Genomic DNA, 26,681 nt, shown 5'->3' with positions numbered 1-26,681 from the left:
ATTGCTGGGCTGAGACACCTGAGTTCAGAGCATTTCCAGTTCAGATTCCCTTGAGAATAAACTTATTTTTTTCCTCCTGCCTCATTTTTGGGAGTTAAGGCTCAGAGTATATTTTTGTTTGAGGCCATGTATATCAGGTCTGCAGTACCTAATTCTTTTGTCCTCAAGTCTTCAGGTTTTCTCCATCTCCAAGAATTTTAGTATGAAGTTTCCTCTACCCTACTAAGTCAATTGTTCTAATTTAGCTGATTTCAGTCTTCCAAAAATTGCTTAAATGACTGTTTGCTGAAATTTCCTTTTTTGTTCTCTTTTTATTAATTCACGTAGAGCATTTTTAGTAGTGTTTGAGGAGAGGGAGAAGATAAAAGTTTGTGGAACATCCACAACTGTAAACCAAACTGATTACAAAAGTTCTACAAACTAAAAGGAAAATTCTGTAAAGTAAAATTCTATACTAAAGGAAATTTCTATAAAGTAAAAGATTCATGTAATCTTTCCCTCATTCCAAACTCTGCAAATTTGTCACTTTTGATAGAACCCTCACTTGCATCAGCCCACTTCTCATGACTCAGAAAGTTAACTTCCCCCACCACTTCTTGAAATATAAATGTGCATTTCAAATGTTTGTTGGCATGTACATTTTTTTCTAGAAAAGTATAAACTTCTTGAAATTAGAGTCTATGTTTATTCATCATTATATTAAAAAAAATTAACACAATATCAGGTAAAAGGCAGGTCTTTTGAAATGTTAGCACATTTAATAGAATATAATTAAAAGATTATTTAGTGTCCCATATGAATAGAGCCATTAGCTCAAATTTATATCTTTATTTCCACAGATATACATTGTACTTTTTTTCAGCTTATTAGCTTATGTTTTCATTTTCTTCCCTGCAAATAAAAGAATCTCATTTGGGAATTTAATATGATCCACTAGAAAAATTTCAACTGAATGGTATATTAAATCCTCAGAAATCTGAGTATATAAAATATAACAATTTTTGATACTAACATTTGTGTTCCATTAGCCAACTTTAACTAGCATGCTGGAACTATTTCTGATCATTTCTTTTTTTATTTGCGGTACGCGGGCCTCTCACTGTTATGGCCTCTCCCGTTGCGGAGCACAGGCTCCGGACGCGCAGACTCAGCGGCCATGGCTCACGGGCCTAGCCGCTCTGTGGCATGTGGGATCCTCCCGGACCAGGGCACGAACCCGTGTTCCCTGCATCGGCAGGCAGACTCTCAACCACTGTGCCACCAGGGAAGCCCGCTGATCATTTCTTTTTACTGAGTAATAGAGTCTCTTAAAATGCTTCAGATTATATCTGAAATCAAATGTGAGATATTAAATACAGTCCTTCTGGGAGATGAAAGCATTTTACTTAATTTCTGTGCTTATCATGCTAAGAAAACTATTAACACATGGCAGAAGGAGATACATCCACAGAATATACTAAGGAATGGATACATTTTTTTATTATAGGCAGTATGAAAAATACACACAAAGTCAGGCCAAGTTAGAACGCATAGCAGTGTAGATGGAGAGCCAGTAATTTCTGCCTGGATAAGCACACCCTACCTCTAAAATAGAAGGTGAAGATAAGAAAGGATTCTTTCCAAGTACCAGTAGTGAAAACAGTGAATAAACTAATTGCCTTCCAATTAAAGGATGAAGGGAGATGCAAGATTTTTTTTCTTAAAGAAGAAATTTAGCTTTCCTAGCAGTGATTTGCTTGCACTTAAAAGATTTTAGGATGTTGAGATCATTCATCTGCAGTTCTTCAAAAGCAGATAGATTAAAATGAGACAGTTCTAACTGGCTGAAACATGGGAGATGGCATCAAATCCTGTCTTGAATAAATCTTCTCTAGATCTTAATGCAAAGGAGAAATTATTTTCTCCCTAAAGTTCTGATAGGGTTATCCTGAATTGGTAAAAACAAACAAATTATAATTGGTTTCAAACATTAGAATTTACTCATAAGCAATTTTTCTCATTACTAAACAGCAGAAAGAAAAAAGTGTCTAAAAGTTGACCATATTCTAGTCAGCTATTTTTATTTTTTCCTCATTTAAATATCTATTCTTTTCTGTAGCAATTATCACCTAGTAGATTGTTTAATAATTATGGTGGTTTATATTATATCTTTCATATCTCTCTACAGATACTGTGAAGTTCTTGAGGATAGGTATAATAATTACTCAGCTATATTAGAGATAAATTATGGATATTTTATGAGCATTGAGATGTGCATGTGGAGACTCTGCCTGGGCCAATAGATGTGGCAAGGAAATGGATAACAGATTAAGATAAGTCTCAATATACCTATAAGCATTTCTTTTTCTTTCTTATTTTTTTTATTTTTTTTTTTTGCAGTACGTGGACCTCTCACTGTTGTGGCCTCTCCCATTTCAGAGCACAGGCTCCGGATGCACAGACTCAGCGTCCATGGCTCACGGGCCCAGCAGCTCCGTGGCATGTGGCATTCTCCCAGACTGGGACACGAACCCGTGTCCCCTGCATTGACAGGCAGACTCTCAACCACTGCGCCACGAGGGAAGCCCGTTGGCAAACATTTTTAAAGGTCACAGAACAATCATAGTTTTTCCCATTGATTAAGATCACTTTACACAATTTCAGTTGTGTGTGTATTTTATTATCTGGCACTGCCAGAGAAGTGAGAACTGCCTGTGTATATAGTTACCATCATAACTGTTTAAGGCTTCCCTGATGGCTCAGTGGTTAAGAGTCCACCTGCCAATGCAGGGGACACAGTTTCGAAACTTGGTGTAGGAAGATCCCACATGCCTGGCATGGAGCAACTAACCCATGAGCCATAACTACTGGACCTGTGCTCTAGAGCCCACGAGCCACAACTACTGAGCCCATGAGCCACAACTACTGAAGCCTGCGTGCCTAGAGCCTGTGCTCCGCAACAAGAGAAGCCACTGCAATGAGAAGCCCATGCACCACAACAAAGAGTAGCCCCCCTCACCGCAACTAGAGGGAGCCCGCGTGCAGCAACAAGACCTAACACAGCCAAAAATAAATAAATAAATTAAATTAAATTAAATTTAAAAAACTCTTTCAGTGTCATACATGACTCCTTATTCTTAAAAAAAAAACTCTAAGGACAGCTCACGTCCCAAGCCCTCACAAGCATGAAAGATAAATAAATACGAGATGAACCCCAAAAGCTTCTTTTCTGTGTAAAAAACTTTATGCTATAGCATAAAAATTAAACAGAAGGTATCAATAGTCTTCTCAATGAACCACTAGTAATTATTTTAATTTTCATAAGATTAGAAGAATACAGAATTTTATACTTTGAAGTGACATCTGTGGTCATAGATGACAACTACAAATCAGGGGAAAATTCCTTGGATAGCATTTCAGAGGAAAATATAATTGTATTTGTTTATGTTTACTCTATTGCTAAATTTAATTGAGAAAACTATCACTGTAATTTTGTTGTTGTTGTTTTAAATTTCCATTATGAGCTAGTTTTGTCAATCAGACATCTTCTAGTAGACACGTGGTAAAAATGGTTTCAAATGTACAGATCCTTCTTGATCTATCTCTTCCTATCACATTACAATTGCCCTTTGCCTCCATCATTCTCCCCACCTCCTCCACAACCACCATCTTGTAGGTCAGACCCATGTTCACCGGACTGAGATTGAGATCTAAGCTTCTTACCACAGTTGTGTTGTATGACTCCCAAAGCAGTAGTTCTGTAGATAATGGCTTCAAATGCATCAAGTTACACAAGCCTCCTGCTGCACACTCATCCATTTAATATTTTATCAGCAATGAATATGTGTGTTTATGCGTATGTCTGTGTGTGCATGTATGCTTGAGGAGAGTGAAATGTGGAGATTATGGGATGGTCAAAATTGGGCTCTTCATTGAATATAACAACAACACTACCAATGATAATGAAAAGGCAAGCAGTGATAACAACAAATAACATCTACTGAGAATTTACCATGTTCTTGACAATATTCTTAACAAGTAGGTGGCTTATTTAATGTTGCCAGTGACTGTATGAGGTAAGAACTATTAGTAACCCAGTTTTAAAATCAGAAAATAAAGAGAAAGTTTAAGTAAATTCCCCAAGAACACACAGGTAGACAATATTGCAGCCAAGATCAGGAATCAAGACTTTTTCTCTCCAGAACACATATCCAATAACCACTACACTACACTTTACATAAAGATTCAGAAATGGGGTCAAATGCATGGTCTACTTTAGCTACGGCTTTCTTCCAAATAGGCATAGGAAAGGCAGCAGTGGGAAATGAGTTGCTAAATGGGTGGGAAGCAGTAGAGTAAAATAAATGAACATTTAGGATTCAAAAGTTGAGTGTTTGCACAGTAGCTGCAGGCTTCACTCCATTTGCCTGAGAATTTTAGGACGGAGTTGTCACCTCACTCAGTCAGAATGGCCACCATCAAAAAGTCTACAAATAACAAATGCTTGAAAGGATATGGAGAAAAGTGAACCCTCTTAGACTATTGGTGGGAATGTAAATGGGTGCAGCCACTATGGAGAACAGTATGGAGGTTCCTTAAAAAACTAAAAATAGAGTTACCATATGATCCTGCAATCCCACTCCTGGGCATATATTGGGAGAAATCTTTCCTTTGAACAGATACATGCACCCCAATGTTCATAGTAGCACTATCTACAATAGTTAAGACAAGGGAGCCACCTAAATTTCCATGTCCATCAATAAATGGATGCATAAAGAAGATGTAATACACACACACACACACACACACACACACACACACACCGGAATATTACTCAACCATAAAAAGAGAATGAAATGATTCCATTTGCAGCAATGTAGATGGACCTAGAGATTATCATACTAAGTAAAGTAAGCTAGACAGAGAAAGACAGATATCATATGATATTGCTTATATGTGGAATCTGAAAAAAAAAGATACAAATGAACTTGTTTATAAAACAGAAATAGACCCACAGACACAGAAAACAAACTTATGGTTTCCAATGGGGAAGAGCAGGAGGGATAAATTTGGAGGATGAGATTAACATATACACACTACTGTATGTAAAATAGATAACTAAAAAGGACCTGTTGTATAGCACAGGGAACTATACCCAATATTTTGTAATAACCTATAAGGGAAAATAATTTGAAAAAGAAGATATATAGAGAGAGTGAGATATATAGATATAGATATAACTGAATCACTGTACTGTACACCTGAAACTAATATGACATTGTGTGTTAGTCAACTGTACTTCAATAAAAAAAGACAGTATTGGCAGAATTCAACATGCAAAGGCAAGTCAGTCAACTTAAGTCATCATTACAGACTGAAAAGTTATACAGGTTCCAGTAGAGTTTCAGTCATATTTTCAATGATAGAGATATGAGAGTTTAACATTTTAAAAAATCTGAATAATCCATGATCTTGCTCTAGTTCTTTGAGTTTAATATCTGGGTAAACAAAGCCAATAGAGATCATACAGTGTATTGCATATGGCATTTTGTTCCATCTCAGTCTACTCAAGCATACAAATGATTCAATTGTGGAGTACCAAAATGCCTGCTTGAATTTTGTTCCGAGTTTCTCTAAAAAAAGTGCAACACTGCTCAGCGAGCTTGAATTGATTGATTAACAATCTTTTTATAGATTCCATCTCATAGAATCATAAAATTATGAAATTTCACAATAGGAAGTACTTTGGAGTGAGGAGTTTTTTCTGCTTTCAAACTCTGCTTTCTTTAATACTAGATTAAAAGACCAAAATGTAGACAATTTGATTTGCTAAATACATGGGCAATCTTGATTTCATTTTGAAAAGAATCCGGCAAATTATTGACACTTGCATTGTTTGGAAATGATCACAGTTAATCTGCCCAGAAACTTAATAAAATGTCTTATTCATGGGTAAATTGAATGAGAATATACAAAAGTAGTTTTCATGTTAAGTAAACATGAAGGTTAATGGATAAATGGCCACTTAGAGGAAAAAAAGGTATTTTGTTTCTTCCAGTGTCTTTGCTATAAAAAAGCCTTTGCATCTATCAAAGCTAGTTGATTCTGAAGCTTGAAATTGAGAGGAAACTGCAATTTAAGAAACTTTAAAAGAACATTCTGTACTCCCCTTGAACTTCTATGCCCCAGTCTGTACATGTATTTTCATTTTGTCCTTAGTCTTTTGAGATTGCTTTTGAGGAATAATATGGGCTCCCTCTGGTGACTAATTTCACACCTAAACATTCCCATGGCAGTTAATTAAGAAGCTGCCGTCTCCAAATCATGTGCTTGTCTTATGCAGAAAAGTATGTGAGGTAATAGGCCTATAGGGAAGGTTAAATTAAAAAAATAAAAAAAATCGAGAGTTTAGCACTGGCTCTCTACTGAATGCACAGAGTAACTAACTTCATCGCATTAAATTCCCCAATTGGTGCTAGCTTTTATTTTATTTTTTTTTCTTTTTATTGTAGCTGTCATTAGAGTGAGAATATCTTGACACTTTCAGGCAAAATACTTCTTAAATAAAGGCAAAATTAAATTATTTTAAAACAATATAAATTTTTTTCAACGTGTTGGTGCACACAGCAAATGGAGCAAGGCTAGTGGAAATAAGAAATCAATGCCAGACGTGAAGGATTTATCCAAGTCTAATCTCTTCAAGCTGGACAACTCTTCATCAGCTTAAAAGAGCCTGGGTAAGTCTCCCTCCCAGTATTATGTAGCAAATGTCAGGCTCCTTATTCAGCCTATTCTTCTGTTTCTTTTTTTCTATATTTTTTCTCTCTTTCTTTCATTCTAAGAAATAAAATGTATTCTAAGAGATATAATTAAAGCATTGAACCATGTTCTGGTCCCATACTCATTCTTTACTCAGAAATAACCATCATCTTGAAGTTGCTATGTATGCTTTCTATTTAGCAGTTATATTTTCAAAACACATGTGTCTACATAAACAATCTTGAAATTGGATATCATTTTGTGTCTGTTTATAATTTACCTAGGTTACTATCATTGTGTGTGTGCCTTCCTGCAACTGGTGTCTTAATCCACCTGAGATTTTAGATTCATTCATGTTGATGTGTGTAAATATAGTTTATTTACTTTACCTGCTACCAACTATAATACTATAACATCTTTATTTATTCAGATCATTTATAATTCCCATTTAGGTTGTTTTCATTTTTCTGTCAACCTGAAGATTCAGAGCGTCTCAGGGCCTTTTCCTCTTCCACATATATGAGGGTTTCTCAGGAGCGCAGTCTGTGAAGTTGGATTGATGGATCTCGGTGAATGCACATGTTTAACTCTATTAACTAATACAAAATTGCTCTTCAAAGCGATTGTTTCTGCTTACTTTCCCACCACTTCTTATTTACTCTATAAGAACATTTTGCCCAGTGAGTAAACAAATGTTCTCAGTTTAATTCCTACCACTCTCTGTAACACTTTTAAAAGTGATTTCCAAAAATAGCTTCACTTATGAACAACTGACCATTTTCACACCTTTTCCCTAGTCACTCTCTTTTTCTACATGACTCTATAAATCTAAACACTTTCTTGCTCCTATGGATTCTGATATAGTAGGAAAGGGAGAGATATTAACATTCACACTACTAATGTAACAAGGAAGAGCTAAATCAGACTCCATATTGGATCTGTTTCTTTGACTTTAACCTTTGCTTTTCATTGCTTTTGTTATTATAATCATACATAATGGCCTGCCTCAGGGAACCCAGCCCCTCTCCTGTTCAGCTCTCAGGGAGGCAACCTGACCCTGCCCACCTGTGAATTGCTGCAAGAAAGAAGAAATTAACACATCCCCTCAACCAAGGATGGTCATTGCTGGAGACGTTTTGCAAGACTGATGGCCCTTTTACTTTACTTCCTCATCTCCTCTCCCTCTCAGATTCTGTAAAAGAAACCGGCATCCAGACCCCCATAAGATGGTTTTTTAGAGACACTTCTCTGCCATCTTCCTGGTCTGTCGGCTTTCCGAATAAAGTTGTATTCCTTGCCTCGACACCTCGTCTCCGATTCATTGGCCTGTCGGGTGGCAAGCAGAGCGAGCTTGGAGTCGGTAACACTACTCCTTCAGAAAAAATACTCCGGTGCCATACTTTAATGTCGCTTGTCTTTTTGAACATAACATCAGCTGGTTAAACTACTCACTTCTCTTTTCTTTCAACATCATCTGACTAACTTCAAGTCATTTCCCTTTGTTTTGTAAGATATTTTACAAGGGCCTTTCAGTTTTCTTCTAGATGTTTTCTGTCAGCTCCCTTGGCAGCAGATAGTAATAAGGTCCATGTGAATGGCTTTTATACTTCAGTGACCTTCAGCACAGTATTTCAGGAATCCTCATATATCCCAAACACATTTATATTTGAATTTTTTAACTGTAAATAGATTTAACCTGTAAGGTCGTATCTTAACAAACAGCACCATGAAACAGAGGAAAGCTTCAAGTGAGCTTTATTTGGGAGCGCTCCCGGGTGAGGTTCACTGGTCCGAGAGAAAGGGGCCAGAGAAGTTGCGCCCGGGCGAGGGTTTGGGCAGAATTTATAGGGGAAGAAGGGAAAGGGGTGTGGTGAACCCGGGAGGGCGCAGGGTATTCCTTATTTGGTAGTCTTTTAGGGTATCGTGGGGGACCGTTAGTCCCGCCCCTCGAAAGGCAGGAAGGCTGGGCCGGGTGGAAAGTCCCCAGGTCAGTTCCTGGAACTGGGTGGTCCGGAGAGTTTCGGTCTGATGCAACCTGTGAATCTGATTGCGTTCCCCTGCCTCGGGCCAGTTGGCTTTACATAACCCAGAAAGGCATCTTCTTCTATTTACACAACTCCAGAACCACTTCCTCTAAATGCAGTTGAAAAAAAAAAAATAGCCATAGCAAACATCATTTTAAGTTTTTAAGTATTAATTTCAAGTGAGCTTTATTGCTGCCCAGAAAGCTGCTCCTTCTCCCTGTTTTTTTTTTTTCCTGTATCAGAAGCAATAATTTCCACTCTCCTCAAACTATCAAGTCTACTCTTCAAATCCTCACTCTTTATTGATATCCATACTTCTCGTTTCACTGAACAAGCAGTAGCATACCAAAAATAACTTCTATGCACCCCCAAAGCCACATCTACCATTTTAGCTGGAACCCTGCCTTACTTGGCCTTCTCTTCTGCTATGGTGGTGAAATGATCCATACAGCTTTCTTAGGCAAGCCTCTCTACTTATATTCTGAATCCCATCTATTCAAAGATGTGACCCCTGCAATGGACCCATTTCAACCCTATATTATCAACATGTCCAGCTCAGCTGGATTATCATCATCATCATCATCATACCCCAATGTGACAATATCTCCCATACTAAAAACTCATAAAATCTTTTTGGACATCAAATACCCTCTGAAGAAACCACCTGGTTTCCCTGTTTCTCTTCGTAAAAAAAAGGCTGGTTTTGTTTCCCCCTCCTCCCATTTTCTCCTGAATTTACCACAGTCATATTTTATTTTCTCAGCCTTAATAAAACAGCTATTAACCCATTGAGACAGCAATTACCCTCATGTTGCTACAACCAGTGTTACTTTTTCTGGCCTCACTTTACTCAACTTGTTACATTTGACATGGCTGATCATGCCCTCTCTCTTGAAACACTTCCTTTCCTCCCACTCTCTTTCTGCTACTTTACTAAACATTTGTTGCTGAACCTTCCCAATATCTAAATTTGGAGAACCTTCAGACTCATTCAGTGAAACTCTCGTCTTATCTCTCTTAATGATTGCATCCAGAACTATGAGTTTAAATGACATTTGTATTCGAATGCCAGGTATATGAATTTTCCTATCTGACATCTGCATGTGAAAGTCTAGATGTCAACAAATCAAAGCCACTATGCTAAAATTTAAACCCTCATCTTCTCCTCAAGTCTTCTTTTCCGTTTTCTTATTTCTTGTTAACCCACTAGATGGTAACCCTATCATCCCTATTGCCAAGGTTAAAAACCTTCGAGATATTATAAACATATCTCTTTATCTCATATTCCTCATCTATTGATACATATTAGCAAATTCTGTTGATTTTTTTCTTTAAAACTTATGCACAGTCCAACCACCTCTTCCTAATGTATCTCTATCTTAAACTATCTGTCTTGCAAGCCTTTTATTATCTAGCACCTGAGAGGTCTCCCTGATTCTACCCTTGCACTCAACAGTATAGTTTTCTACACACTGAACAGAATGATATCATTAAAGCTATGCCAAATTTCATATCACTTATTCTCTAAAGTCCCTGCAATTTTTCCATGTATCTTAAAAAAATCCAAAATTATTGCCACATCTACATTAATTTGGCCCTGGCAACCTCTCTCATTTCATATACTACCTCTTTTCCCATTGCTCACTTCATTCCAGCCATTTGGTTTTTGTGGTATTCCTCAAGCACACCAAGCATCTCCTGTTTTAGGGGCCTTGTATCCAGTGTTTCATTTTTTCTGGAATCTTCTTCCTCAGACCTTTGCATAACTTCCCAGTTTGCATCAGTCATTTACCCTCTTAGGGAAGTCTCAGACCACTCTTTCTAATACAGAATCTACCATTGTCTAGCCAAGACTGTATATACTTATTTTCACAGAGTATATGATCACTTAACACTTTGTGCATTTATTTGTTTATTGATTATTAACTATTTAGTCTGATAGAATTAACCACAATGAATGAAGGGGCTCTTTGTTTGCCACTGTATCCCTGGCACCATAAAGGAGACATTTAATAAATATTTGTTGAATATTTATTCAACAATAATATTGAATTTCCTAGGCACAACTTTCTGTGCACTCACCTCTACTAATATTCAAGTCATGAATATTTTTCTTTTCACTTTCTTTTCATTTTTCTTTTCAACATTAGCTGTGCTGCTTAAGACAATTTTTATATTCACTATCAGCTTCTTCCTCACTCAGATTTTTGCCTCATATAATCTGAATTTAATTCTTTCCCATTTCAACTGCCTCCCTGAGCACTGGAGATTCTAACCCTATTCTTATATTTCCTTTACGAATTTAAGTAAAGAAAATGCAATCACTAGTTTTCCAGTCCTATTCCTTATATAAATAATAATTTTCATTAAAATAATAAAAGTATGTTTATTGTATTAAACTTTGATGTAGAGATATTTGGAAATCAAATTGTAATTTGTTACAAGCAGTGATTTCTTCTAATAACCCTTGATAATAACTCTACTTTTTGTCTAAGGGTACTGAAGAGGTATCATTTTGTAAAATGTTATTTTGTATATGAAAACTGTATTTGTTGTGTAAGTTAGGACTGAAATACAGGCTCCTTCAGTAGTAGGAGACCACACTAATACTAAGTTTAAAAATATTTTGTAAAAGAGGGAATCTAGTATAAAAGAAAATGGGTGGGGAGACCACAAAGACAGAGGTGATATGATAGGTTTCTCAACCTGGTCAAGTGACCTGTGGTTTGAGAACAGACATCAGCTTTCTGAGATCTCTTCATGCTTCAGATCATACACAACTGAGAGATTAAACTTTGAGTTAATCTTTCAAATATCCAAATATGGAACAACCTCATTGATTATTTTCCACATTGACATTCTGAGCAGATCATCTCTTAATTTCTCTTCTGCTTCTAAGACTCAAACAGCCCTTCAGACTTGTCATATGACATATCTTGGAACCAAGAACAATAAAAAGAAAATAAAAGAGTTTCTGTCTCTTTTTCTTTCTTTCCTATATTATTATTTTTTGTTTACTGTTGTTTTTACTCTGGGTAAATAAAGGAATGGACAACCATTTACAAAGAGCACTGAGTCTGCATTATGATCCTGGTTCCTCAGTAGCCTCTGGGACTCTCATCTGTTGAAAAGGAAATACTAAAGAATGTTTATTAGGGATTTTGTAATTCAAACTAAAAATGCTTACCTGTAATCTAAGCTCTAGGCCAATCTTTTTCATTCATCCTTAATTATGCTAATCCTTGTTTTTAATTATTTTTCCCCAAGCAACTCTTCAAAATGTCTTTTTTTCCCCTTAGATCTTAAATTCACTTTCACCCTTAACCAAGGATTTGCCTTTTGCATCCTTGAGAAAATTGAGTTACTCTTGAGTGGAATCCCTTAATTCTGATGTTATCCACCCCAAATTATAGAAAAATTAACACATATTTCATTATGTTCTCATGACACAAAGTAAGATAGAATTTATCCTATTCTTACCAGTATAGTAAAATAAACATATCAGTGTATAAAGGTATAACAAACTCATCAAACATATTTCTCTGGAGATCAAATAGAAACAGAGTCAATACAAGAGAAAATAAAGTATCTTTTCTAGTAGACTCAATGCAGTTCTTTGAGGACTATTTTGGGACTCTCAAATAAATACTTTAAGTTTTATTTTAATATATATGGAGTATTTTTTAATTTAAATATGAAAATTAAAAATAAATATAAACTTTGGATCTCAAACTCTCTCTCTTATTAACTCGTTCTCTAATCTAAGACTATAGTATTCTAAGAAGATATCAGGTTTCAAGAGTATAGTTTTTTTTCCCCCCTTTGGAAACTTGAGTTTCTACTTTAAAATTCAAGGAATGAACTTAATTCCCCAGTGTTTTCTTGTGGAAAAAATTTTAATTATTTAGATCTAATTGATTTTAGCAATTTTCAAATCTTTATCACTTGTTTCTAGTTGTCATAACTCATACATTTCTCCCAGTATTTTCTCTAGGGAAAAAATTTCTGCATTATTCAGTATCTGATTTCAACTAACAGAAGTGGGAAAAATAATTTGGCAAGACACAGAAGAAACATTAATCATGGCAGTACTATGTCATTATATTACACCCCACCTTGAACTTAATTTTGATTGGAACTTAAAATATTATCTTTGATACTGATAAACATTCTAACCAAGTTTTCTTGTTATAAATACTTTTCCTGTGTATAAGTTTTTTGTGGAGACTCTAAATTAATGTTTTAGGGACACTAAGATCTGCTATAAGATGGTGGAGAAATTAATTAATGTTAGGAATCTTTACTGTCTGTAAGAAATGCAAAGGTATAATTTTAATGGTATCGTCTTAGGGAAAAATAATCTGTTCTAATGTGTCAGTTACAATAAAAAGGAAGAGACTGCATTTACATTTCTAAGGATAAGCTTATATTTAGCTTTTTCAATTCTGTCAAAAGCAATAGATTGAAGCGCCAAATCAATCAAACACCCATTATTGGTACTGTCTACTGCTCAGAATTCAGCATGATCGCATCCTTTGAGTTGAGTTGACTTTACAGATAGCTTTGACTATGATGATGATATTAACCAAGTAATTTGTTTTCACATATTGTCTGCCTTTTTCACAGATCTTTGATTATCAAGTTTAGATTTTAAATAGTAACACTTCAAACACTTCTCAGCTCCTACTACCAACCACAATAAATGAAGTGAATATGAATGAATGCATTTTAAATAGTTTCTGAATTTGTTTACATATATATTGAAGAAGCCTAATAGAGTATCAAAGACTAGTAATCCTCCATCTCCCAAATATGAGAGACACAATGGTCCTCCAATCATTTTACAATGAACATGTATCTAGAAATTGCTCTTTTAAAGTAAGAAGAAACATCTTCTTTCAAAGCAAAGTAATTTAAACAATGTGTTCAGCAATATCAATTTAATGTAGTCACCAAATAACTCAACGGTTACTATTTTAGATTGGAAAAAATAGGTTTTTATCTTTTAAATAAATGAAGAGATAGTACATGTTCATGAATTGGAAGACCCAATATTGCTAAGGTAACAATTATTCCCAACTTGATTTATAGATTCAATGCAACCCCAGTCAAAATCCCAGAAAGCTATCTGTAAATATTGACAAATTGATTCTAAAATTTTTGGAGAAATGAAAATGATCTATTATAGCTAACCCAATACTGAATAAGTGAAACAAAGTTGGATGATGCACAGTAACCAATCTGAAGACATTATAAAACTACAATATTCAAGGCAATGGAGTGTTGGTGAGAGAGCTCACAAACTGACTCACACAAATACAGTGAACAGATCTTTGACAGAGAAGACAAATTAATGGAGAAATCATAGTCTTGTCCACAAATTTGTGTTAGCAAAATTGGACCTCCATTTGCAAAATATGAACCTATATACAGAATTTATATCTTACACAGACATTAGATTAAAATGGAATATAGAAATTAACAGTATAATGCAAATCTATAAGACATTGAAAACACTCGTGGTAAAATTGACATGAAATTGGATTTTGTGATGAAATTTTAAGTAAAACACCACTAGCATGACTCATTAAAAAAAATGATAACTTGGGTGTTATTAAAATTAAAAACTACTCTATGAAAGATACCAATAAGACAGTTAAAAAGAAACAAAAAACATATGTCTGATAAGGAACTTGTATCCAAAATATACAATACTTGATTCTTAAATACAACACTTAAAATTCAAGAATGAAAAATGAACAGGGCAATTGAAGATGGTAAAATAGCTGAATGACAAATAATCATATGAATATATTATCAACATCTTTTGCCATTGGGTAATTGGAAATTAAAACAACAATGAGATACCACTACATAGCTATCAAAATGACTAAAATTTAAAACACTGACAATTATTGAATGCTGAAATGGATGTGGAGCTAAAGGATTTATTAATTTATTGTTGGGATGCAAAATGGTACAGTGACTTTGGAAGATTGTTTGGCAATTGCTTACAAAGCTAAATGTAGTTTTATCATATAATTCACCTATCAGGTTCCTAAGTGTTTACCTAATTGAATTAAAAAGTTATGCCCACACAAAAACCTGTGCATTAATGTCTATAGTGACTTCATTCATACTTGCTATAGCTGAAAGCAACCAAGATGTCCTTCAATGGGTGAATGGACACAAGCTGTGGTATATTCTTACAATGAAGTATTACTCAGTAATAAAAAGATGTGAGCTAGTAAGCCACAAAAAGATATGGAGGAACTTAAACACATATTGTTAAGTGAAAGAAGCCAGTATGAAAACCTCCATATGTTTCCAACCATATGACATTCTGGAAAAGGCAAAATCATAGAGAGAGTAAATAAATCAGTGGCTAACAGGTTTGGCAGAGGTTGGAGGAGGTGGAGGGTTGGATAAGTATATCACATGGGATTTACAAGCATACCTCAGATATTGTGGGTTTGGTTCCAGACCAACATAATAAAGCAAATATCTTAGTAAATTGAGTCACACAATTTTTTTTCAGTTTTCATGTTCATATAAAAGTTACATTTACTCTATAATGTAATTTACTCAGTGTTTAATAGTATTTTGTCTAAAAAAATAACATATCTTAATTTAAAAATATAATATGTTTTTGCTAAAAATGTTAACCATAATCTGAGGCTTCAGCAAGTTGTAATCTTTTTGCTGGTGGAGGCTCTTGCCTCCATGTTGATCAGGTTGCTGGGGCAGATGTGGCAATTTCTTTAAATAAGACAACAACACAGTTTGCACCGTCCATTGACTCTTTCTTTCATGAATGAGCATGCAATAATGTTTGATAACATTTTACCCACAGTAGAATATCTTTCAGTTAGAGTCAAATCTTTCAAACCCTACCATTGCTGTATCAACTAAGTAATATTTTAAATTCTGTGTTGACATTTCAACAATCTTCATAACATCTTCACCAGAAGTAGTTTCTGTCTCAAAAAATCAGTTTAATTGCTCATCCGTAAGAAGTAACTCCTCTTTTTTTAAAAATTTTATCATGAAATTTCAGGGATTCAGTCACATCTTCAGACCCCACTTCTAATTCTAATTCTCTTGCTATTTCCACCACATATTAATTACTTCCTCCACTGAAGTCTTGAACACCTCAAAGTCATCATTAGGGTTGGAATCAACTTCTTCTAAGCTACTATTAATGTTTATATTGTGATCTCTTCTCATGAATCATAAATGTTCTTCATGACATCTGGAATGGTGAATCTTTTCCAGAAGATTTTCAATTGACTTTTCACAGATCCGTCAGAGGAATCACTATCTATGGCAGCTATAGTCTTAGAAATGTATTTCTTAAATAACAGCACTTGAAAGTCAAAATTACTCTTTGGTCCATGGGCTACAAAGTGGATGTTGTATTAACAGGCATGAAGACAACATCAATCTCGTTGTACATCTCCTTCAGAGCTCTTGGGTTAACAGGTGCATTGTCACTAAGCAGTGATATTTTGAAAGAAATCTTTTTTTTTTTTTTCTCCTGAGCAGTAGGTCTCAACAGTGGGCTTAAAATGTTTAGTAAACAATGCTGTAAACAGATGTGCTGTCATCCAGGCTTTGTTGTTCCATTTATAGAGCACAGGCAGAGTAGATTTAGCATAATTGTTAATGGACCTAGGATTTTTGGAATGGTAAATGAGAATTGGCTTCAACTTAAAGTCACCAGCAGCATTAGGCCCTAACACGAGTGTCTGCCTTTTGAAGCTTTGAAGCCAGGCATTGATTTCTCCTCTCTAGCTATGAAAGTTCTAGATGACATCTTATTCCAATAGAAAGCTACTTTGTCTGCAGTGAAAATATGTTATTTAGTGTAGCCACCTTCAATAATTATCTTCGCTAGATCTTCTGGATAATTTGCTACAGTTTCTACATCATTACTTGCTGCTTCACCTTGCACTTTTATGTTATGGAGATGGATTCTTTCCTGGAACCTCATGAACCAACCTCTACTAGCTTCAAACTTTTCTTCTGCAGCTTCCTCACCTCTCTCAGCCTTCAAATAATTGAAGGGATTTAGGGCCTTGCTCTGGATCAAGCTTTGACTTAAGGGAATGCTGTGGCTGGTTTGATCTCCCATCCAGACTAAAACTTACTCCATATCAGTTTTCTCCATAACAGCAATAAGGCTGTTTTTCTTTCTTATCATTCATGTGTTCACTGGAGTATTACTTTTCCTTTGTGTTCATAACTTGACTAACTGGTGCAAAAGACCTTGCATTCAGCCTATCTTATCTTGGCTTTCAACATGCCTTCCTCACTGAGCTTAATCATTTCTAGCTTTTGCTTTAAAGCAAGAGACATGAAACTGTTCCTTTTATTTGAACATTTAGAGACCATTGTAGGGTTATTAATTGGCCTAATTACAATATTGTTGTTTCTCAGGGACTAGGGAAGTCTGAGGAGATGGAGAGAGATGGGAGAACAGCTGGTTGGTGGAGCAGTAAGAACACACATAGCATTTATCCATTATGCTCGCTATCTTGGATGTGTGTGATTTGTGGAGTCCCAAAACAATTAAAATAATACCATCAAAGATCACTGATCACAGATCACCATAACAATTTAATAATAATGAAAAAGTTTGAAATATTGTGAGAATTACCAAAATGTGACACAGAGACATAAAGTGAGCAAATCAGTCAAAACCAGTAGAAGTTTACAACACAAAGGATAAATCTTAATGCATGCAAATTAAAAATATTTTATAGGTTGGCAGTTCCACCATGAAATGCAGAATGTGAAAAATAATCTAAATATATTGCAAATGTGTGTGACAATGTGAAGGGGACAATGTGATAATGTGCTGACTTAGGTAACTTTGGAAATGAGTGGGTTCTGCAAGACAAAAGACAAACAGAATTGTACAAAGCACTGCCCTCTAGTTAAAAAGGTTGTTCTCCTCTGCTCTGTGGGGATAACAGGTGGACAATTCTGAAACCATTACACCTGTGTATTGGAATTGAGCAATTAAGCAAGTTAATATCAAGTGGTAGAAGTCAGTTATCACACTTATGGAATGGAAGGCTACAGAGAAGCAGGATAGACTGATCCATATAGTAATGGATTAGAGTAGGAGACTTCAGTATGCATTCATTTTTAATTTAATAGATGTGAATATGGTTACAAATAGAAATATATATGTGTGTTAGTACCTTGGTAATATTACACGTAAATATCTCCTTGATCTGTTAGCTGGGAATGCCTAGAAGCAATGATGCTCCAGTAGCAATGAGCACACCTAGTGCCATGATATTTGGGTTTTAATTTTTTTTAAAAAATTGTATACAATTTTTAAAGGTTAATTTCCATTTGCAGTTATTACAAATATTGGCTCTATTCCCCATGTTGTACAACACATCCTTGAAACTGTTTTATGCCCAATAATTTCTACCTCCTGCTCCCCCATCGCTCTATTGTTCCACTCCCCCTACACTGGTAACCACTAGTCTGTTCTCTATACCTGTGAGTCTGCCTCTTTTTTGTTATATTCACTACTTTGTTGTATTTTTTAGATTCCACGTCTAAGTGATATCATACAGTATTGGTCTTTCTTGGTCTGACTTATTTCACTTAGCATAATGCCTTCCAAGTCCATCCATGGTGATGCAAATGGCAAAATTTCATTCTTTTTTAAATGGCTGAGTAATATTCCACTGTAAATACATACCACATTTTATTGGTTTTAAATACTATTCCCCAATAGAAAAAGGATTCCTTAGAGAAATAGCTTATTCTAGGACTTGGGAAATAAATATATAAGAGCCTAAAGCATCTTGTAATGCCAAAAAACAAGAAAGTGCTAAAAACAAACAATCAAGCTAATAAACCAAACAGAAGAGACACAATGATGTTTGTATGTCAAATGGATATGAGGGACAACCAAAAGAGCTCCACTGGCAAACACAGGGATAATTTGAGCAAAAAATGTAAAGTTGTATTGGATTTTAACCTAAAGTATAAAACAAATATCCATAAGTGTATAATGGCATAAATAAAACATTTAATAAATAATAAATGGGGGAATATAGGCAAATATCTCTTGCAGAACTCTGAATATTTTTTTAGATACTTTACCTTTCAAAGTGGTGGAGCATAAGTTCCCATTCTTTAACTGTGGGCTGGGCACACTGACTTTCTTCCAAAGAATACAGTGTGGAAGAAAGGGGGAATAAGAGTAATTTTATGGTATAGAAACTGGAGAAATACAATCTTAAGTCAGGTGATCAAGATTAACATCAACAGTAATAAGTCTTACTGATTATGTAGCCTTGATATGATGCAATAAGAATGGCACTTCACCACTGAGATCTTTCTCCCAAAAACATATTCCACAGTTTAGCCATAAGAAAAACATCAGACAAATCTCAGTTAAGTGACATTGTATAAAATGCTGGAACAGAATTCCTCAAAATTCTCAAGGTCATCGAAAAACAAGGGAAGTCTAAGAAACCATCATAGTCTAGAGAAGCTTGAGGAGGCATGATGATTAAATATAATGCAATATCCTGGATAGGATCCTGAAGTTAAAAAGAAAAAGAAAAAAAAAAAGGACAATAGGGATAAACTAAGAAAATCCAGATGAAGTATGGACTTCGTTAACAATAATGTATCAGTCGTTGGTCATTAACTGTGACATATATACCATTTAAGATGCTAATAATAAGAGTGTGGTATGCGGTATATGAGAATTTTATGTATTATCTTTGAAATTATTCTAAAACTACTTTAAAATAAAAAGTTTATTAATATCTATTAGCTAATGATGTGTTTCTAAGTGATAATTCTGCCATGTGAGTTCCCCTAATTCCCGAGTCTTAAGGATAGAGAAAGTCAGAGGAAAGTGCCAGTGTAATTTATTGCATTATAAAATTAATATTTGTTACTTAAGTAATTTAAACATTCTAGATTCTCCATTCAATATATGCATTATGTTAAAAACATTTCATCAGCTATGAAGAGAAAAACTTTCAAGATAGATTTTATTTTTTTACATTAATGGAAAGCTTGGCCAACAGTACAGTCTTCAAATAAATGAAAAATTGGGACAAAGTGAGCCACTCTTCCATAAATAACTGTTTTTGTTTAATTGACTGTTTTAATTTTTTCATTTACTTTAAAAAGTAAATATTTCTGTAACTTAAGAATTGGCCATTTACCTTTTCCTGTTTTTCCTTTTTTTGCTGTCCCCCATATCCTTAAGAAAGAGTGAGATAAAAATACACAGTTTTTTTTTTAACATTAAAATGGTCAATTCAGATATTCACTTGTGGTAATGTAGAAAGGAGTCTATGAAGTGTCATGTCGTTCATTTAAGTCTACTGTGCAGAACAATGGTGCTTACTAATTCCAGAGGGGTAATAGTGAATATGAGTCAGGTAAGGTAATATGTTCCCTGTTGATATGAGTTTAGATTGTAACAGCCTCCAGAATAAATGTCTAACCCTGGAATAAGTTTCACATGTTTGATTCAATAGTCTTAACAAGAAAGAAACTTGCCTGTAACTTAATGTAATGAGAATATTACAGAGGAGCCCTTGAGAACTGTCATTCTACATTTTCTCTCTATTCTCCTACTCTAGGTCCCCAACATGATTCTTTGAAACTTGTGAAGTAATAAAGAAAATTGACCATGTTGCCAAAGACCTGAAGTGCCATCTAGAGAGAGTAATTGAGACATGAGAACATTTAGAGAAAGGGACAGAAGGAGGAGAAGAGACTCAGAGAGCAAGAGTCCTGTTTGAAATACAAACGGATATTATTCAAATGTGAATGAAAGTCAGAGATACTTGAAGAAGAGTTTTGAGGTTTTTGAGGAATGGGCCATAAACATTAAGCTAGGAAATGGGTACCCTACATGAGAGAAAATGCTGAGGCAAGGTAAAGTCCTTCGGAGATATTACTTTGGACTCTCATTTCACAAGATTTTTCCAGAGTTGTTATTCCACATTTTATGCAGTCCCAATTCCTCAAAAATATCTTGGTGCTTATTTGCAAATTCTGGTGTGATAGTTCTTAAGAGGCTGAAGAAAAACAGGGTTGAAGCAAAATCAAAGTTTTCTCCACTGTCTCCTTATGAGAGCATATAAAGAAGGAGCATCAATCTTCCTAAACAATAGTCTTATGGTAGAGGGTACTGTAGTGAACTCAAGAGAAACTTAAAGCTCAGCTTTCTGATTACATTCATCCTAATATAATTGAGAGGAAGACAGCCAATTAAAGGATAGTGGAGGATGAAATTTGTGTTCTATCTATACTGTTTGAATCTTCATGAGTGTTTTAACTATCTGTCAAAGCAAAACATAGTGGCTTTAAGTAACATTATTATAAATCTGTGGGTGGTTCTGCTCCACATTTTTCTCTGAAGTCACTCAAGCAGTTTTATTCAAATGTGACCTTGATTGGTGCTGGAATTTCCAAGATGGTCTCTCAGCCTTCAAGGTCTCCCTCATTCTGTGTCATCTCTCATTATTTAGTAGTTTTGTCTGAGTTTCTTTACAGAATGGTGGCTGGCTTCCAGGAGAGGGGGTTCTAAGATGACAAGCCCCAATGTGCAATTACTCTTCAAGCCTCTTCTTTCATTGCCTTGCTAATGTCCCAACTATCAAAGCAAACTATGTGGCCAAGCCCAGAGTAAATGTAGGAAAGAATTACATAAGTACCTGAGTATAAGAAGGCATGGTTTAGTGGGGGCTACCAATTTAAAAGCCTCTCATAATTAGAATTTCAAAATAAACATCGGATTCCAACAAACTGAATTTAAATTATTTTGCCTTAGGTAATGGAGAAGTTACATGGGAAATAGGGGTTAGGCAATGTTCCAGAATTTTTTTAAACAAAAATATTGGGTTTAGCAACTATCTTCTGCGGCCCAATTACCACTTGAATACACCAAATCAATAACTTCATTTGAATTTTTTCCCTGATGTATTAACAACTGAATTTTGCAGAACTAATTTGTTTTCTGTGTAAAGTCTCTGCTAATATGAATATTTCCAGACGCTAAACCATTTCTCTTCTCCCCATACCCTAATCTTGCTCAACACAATAAACACACACACACACACCTGAAATTAAATTTTAAAAACAACATAAAAGCCTACTAGAATTGATTACATTTTTTATAGAACTGCTCCCAGAATTTTATTTTCCTCATTTCATCATCATTTTAAAAACTACGGAATTTGAAAAGAGTTGAGGGTTTCCCCAGTGGTGCAGTGGTTGAGAGTCTGCCTGCTGATGTAGGAGACACGGGTTCGTGCCCCGGTCCGGGAGGATCCCACATGCCGCGAAGTGGCTGGGCCCGTGAGCAATGGCCGCTGAGCCTGCGCGTCCGTGTGCCTGTGCTCCACAGCGGGAGAGGCCACAACAGTGAAAGGCCCGCGTACCGCAAAAAAAAAAAAAAAAAAAAAAAGAATTGAATGGCTTTCATATATCAGCACTGTGTTTGGCACTGAGGCGATATGAAAGAAGATAGAGACATCATTCTTTAATTTGAATATTACATTTTAATTTAGACATCTCTGTATTTGTTAGGATTGTGTTGAAATTTCAACCATATTAAGAAGTTTCACAAGCGCTATTATATTCATGTTATAGATGATGAAACTGAGGCTTAGAAAAAGGCAGTGAAAGTCCACAGTGGGCAATTGGAAGGGAATCGTGTTCAGACTAGAATTATGATTTTTTGAGTAGAATTCTAGTGCTTCTTTACAATAGAGTAAATGTGAGTTGTAGGGTTTTATAGATCTGTGTTTAAATTTTAATATCGACACAGGCAAATTATATAAACCTGTGAAAATGCAGATTCTGTGTTTAAATATTATAATTGTTGTGTTTACCTTATACAATTAGTATGGTTATATTAAATGCCACATTAGGTTATCTCTTTGAGGATACAACTGTTGCCCCTAAAGCCTTGCAGGCTACTTAAGTAGTAAGGTATGATCATGTAAACCAACAGCATTACATATACAAAAGTGTTGAAAAAAAGAACAAATAATGAAAAAAATGGTTAAATGTTAAATTGTGTAGCAGTGAAAGGAGCAATATATAAGCTCATTGAAGAGAAAGGCAGTGAGGGCTGATGGAGTCAGAGAGGACTTGATAGAAAAGGTGACACTTGAACTCGGCCTTAAATCGACTATACTGGTAGCTTTTGTCCTTTTCTTGTAGCCTCAGCAGAGTTCACATTCATGTTCACAGATATGAAGACCATTATCAATCATATCACAACCATGAAGGTTTGACCCTTTTGCCACATTGATTAGGCATCACATTGATCTGCCCTGCATTATTTCAGTTCACCCTCCTACCCTCCTTCCTCCCTCTCTATTGTACAAGTGCCTGCACTTTGCCATTCCAAGGTCTAAGTACCCATTTCCATTTTATCTTGCCTGGATTCCTTGTACTGAAAAGCACCAGGTTCTATATGATAAGCATTTACATTGGAAAAAATGTGCTCTCCAAAAATCTAAGTGCTACTACTCTAACTACCTGAGGTGAAAGAACAATAGTGAAATTTAATAAAGAAGGAGTGAAATGTTCAGTTGGAGACCAAAATTGTTTTACAGCAAACAATAAAATAAAACACAAGCCAGTTGCCCTCAGCACCAGACTATTATTCACGCACAGCAAAACAGGAAGTAGCCCTCAGGGTTGCTTGAGCAGAAACAGATGAGTGATGAGAGTTTTATTTCTTTCCTTCTAACCTCTGAGGAGCTATGGAGGAAGAATAGAAAGATACATTAAAGCAAAAGGTAAAAATACTTTCTGTCCTCTTCTTCTACCATCTTTCTCGTATTTGATTCTGACAAACTGGTACTAGATTGCATAGAATATATGCCTTCTTTGTTCTCTTAGATAAGGCAGCCAGTGAGAGGTAGAAATCTACATTTTCCTACAGAAATTACACAAATTATTTCCCATCAGTTTTGTGATAAGATAATAATTCTAGACCCCTGAAAAAACTGACAAGTGGCCAAATTGAATTGTTTACTTGAAAATCCTGCTTGGTATCTAGTGCAATGCCTGGTTTACCATAGCACCCAAGATCATTTGTTGAATAAACAGACAGAAGATATTTATGTAAAGAGAGATGACAGTCTGAGTAGCAGATGAAGAGGAACGAACTGTGGAGGGTTTTTCTTAAAGCTTTCTGTTCAGGAAAGCATGCTAATTTTACTCAGATAGTGTGTTTATTTGGAGTGGCTTAAGAAGAAAGCTGATAGAAATTCAATCTTTGCCTTTCTTCTGTCTGTTCTACTTGTTGACTATTTCTTCAAAATCAACATGCTATTTTCTCACCTTAGACCTGTTCTTTGACTGTTTTTGTTTTGCTAGAAAGGCAAAAGAGAGGACGTTGATAGAAAAATAAATGGTCTCTAATTGACTCATTATGACTTATCTTTATTAACAGCAAAAGTCTTCTGTGCTCTCTCAATGAATCACACATATTTGGCCATCATCATTCTGTTCCTACATGCATAAAAGGTCAAACTTGAACAGAATGTTTACAGGCCTTATCAATTTTATCTTCTTTTGCATTTTTTACTTTCATCTTTCTCAGCCTCTAATCAGATCTCATGGTCTGTTAAGATCACGTAATAGTTCTATATTGTGCATTCCCTCTTTGCCTAAGCTCCTATGCTAGTATTTTAAAAATAATCTACAGAAAAATGACCAAATTTAAGTCAGAAGTAGCCAATATCCCTAAGTCTTTATAAGATATGTATATATGGACAATATACAGACCCTCAGAGATTGGACTGATGCTACATAGAAGCCATTTTGGGAAAGATGGAAAATGGAGTTGAGAAGACCACCATTCTGCAATGTTCCTTGAATTCCTTTTTGATGTGTATACCATATTACCAGGGTTTAAAATGAAGAAAAGTGTTGATTAAACAGAAACTGAAAACTACTGCTTTCTACTAAATTGGTAGGTAAGAAAACACAAGAGGATTATTCCCATAAAGACATTCATTTTAATAGTAACATGAGTCATTTGCAGGCAATGGCTCCATTATTCTCCAGCTTGACCATTTGTCATTGGCCCAGTGGAGATCTGGAGAGTAATGAAGAGGAAAACATACAATGGAAAGCCAATCAGGAGAATATTTTGAGGCAGGATCAAAAGCATCAAACCAACAGCATCATCAAGAGAGACCTAGTCATATACAAGCATACCTCCTTTTATTGTGCTTTGTTTTTTATTGTGCTTCACAGATATTGTGATTTTTTTTTTTTTTAACAAATTGAAGGTTTGTGGCAACTCTGTGTTGAGCAAATCTATTGACACCATTTTTCCAACAGCATTTGCTCACATCTGTGTTGCTGTCTCACGTTTTGGTAATTCTTGCAATATTTTAAACTTTTTTCATTATTATTATATCTGTTATGGTGATCTGTGATCAGTGATCTGTGCTGTTACTATTGCAAAAAATTATAACTCACTGGAGGCTCAGCATTTTGTGGTAATAAAGTATTTTTAAATTAAGGTATGAACATTTTTTTTAAACATAATGCTGTTGCATACTTAATAAACTATAGTATAGTGTAAACATAACTTTTTTTTTTTTTTTTTTGCGGTACACGGGCCTCTCACTGTTGTGGCCTCTCCCGTTACGGAGCACGGGCTCCGGACGCGCAGGCTCAGCGGCCATGGCTCACGGCCCCAGCCGCTCCGCGGCATGTGGGATCCTCCCGGACCGGGGCACAAACCCGTGTCCCCTGCATCAGCAGGCGGACTCTTAACCACTGCACCGCCAGGGAAGCCCTAAACATAACTTTTATATAGACCGGGAAACCAAAACCTTTGGGTGAATCACTTTATTGTGATATTCACAATATTGCAGTTCTCTAGAAGCAATCCTGCCATATCTCTAAGTTATGTTTATATGAATCATATTATTGCACACTAGGGAAGAGTCACCACCTAAAATATCCATCCTGCACCTGGCACTTGGAGCAGAGAGGAGAGCAAATCTTTCCTCAGTCCTTTTTCTAGCCCCATCCCACTCCTGCCTTTAAGGAAACATAAGAGTCAAACCTTGCAAATAACCAGACTCATCTGTTCCAAAGCACTTTGCTATTTTTTGTGCTTAAATTTAGTTTAGTTCCTTCCTGTTAGTCTGATCTTCAAGTAATTTTAAACCTTTTCCTTCTTTTCAATATCAGTTGATGCCTTCCTGAGAGTGTCAATGAACCAGCCTGATACCTGGGCTTCTGGGCTTCCTCAATTCTCTCTGCAGCTGAAAAGTTTCTTTCACTGTCCTGTTGAAAGCCAGCCAGTGTCTCAAAAGTTTCTGTTAACATTTCTATTAATCTTCTAAATTGCATTTCTCCAAATATTGGTCTTTTCCTCACTCTTTCAGACTTGATCACTATCTCAATTTATTGTTACAAAAGCAAGCACCTTAGTTTCTCTACGTGAAGAGGAGTTTAAGTTATTTATGAAGCGAGTTTAAGATGATCATACCTGTGCTTTCTCCCATTTAACCAGGGAGGTCTGACATGTTGCTTTTCACTAGTGGCAGCGTTTCCAGCCCTGTTCTTAGTATTAGCTTAGAGCTAGAAAATTCACTGCAGGCAGAAATGTTAGCTCTTCCTCTAAGATAGATGGAAAGAAAAAGAGAGGAAGGAAGGATATTGACAATGGGAAAGGGAGTGATGGTAAAGATATAACATAATAATAATTTGAAAGAATAAGTGTGAGAAAATAGAAGAGAAAGAAAAGTACAGTAAGGGATGTAAGGCAGTAATTTTTTTTTAAAGGCTATGCAAGTTAAGAAAGTAGGAAACAGCATTTATTTAGGACATTTATCTGTTAAATATAAAACTGGACACTATATTTGAACCCAGAAT

General features: G+C 35.5%; 1 pseudogene; it reads left to right on the top strand.

Annotated features, from left to right (window-relative positions):
• Positions 1-23,065, top strand: part of LOC132531921 (serine/threonine-protein kinase 35-like) — a 145,562-nt pseudogene extending 122,497 nt beyond the window's left edge.
• The last annotated feature ends 3,616 nt before the right edge of the window (positions 23,066-26,681 follow it).

Source organism: Lagenorhynchus albirostris, chromosome 13 (genome assembly GCF_949774975.1).
Source record: "Lagenorhynchus albirostris chromosome 13, mLagAlb1.1, whole genome shotgun sequence".
NCBI classification, from domain to species: domain Eukaryota; kingdom Metazoa; phylum Chordata; class Mammalia; order Artiodactyla; family Delphinidae; genus Lagenorhynchus; species Lagenorhynchus albirostris.
This window is presented reverse-complemented; position numbering and strand designations above follow the sequence as displayed.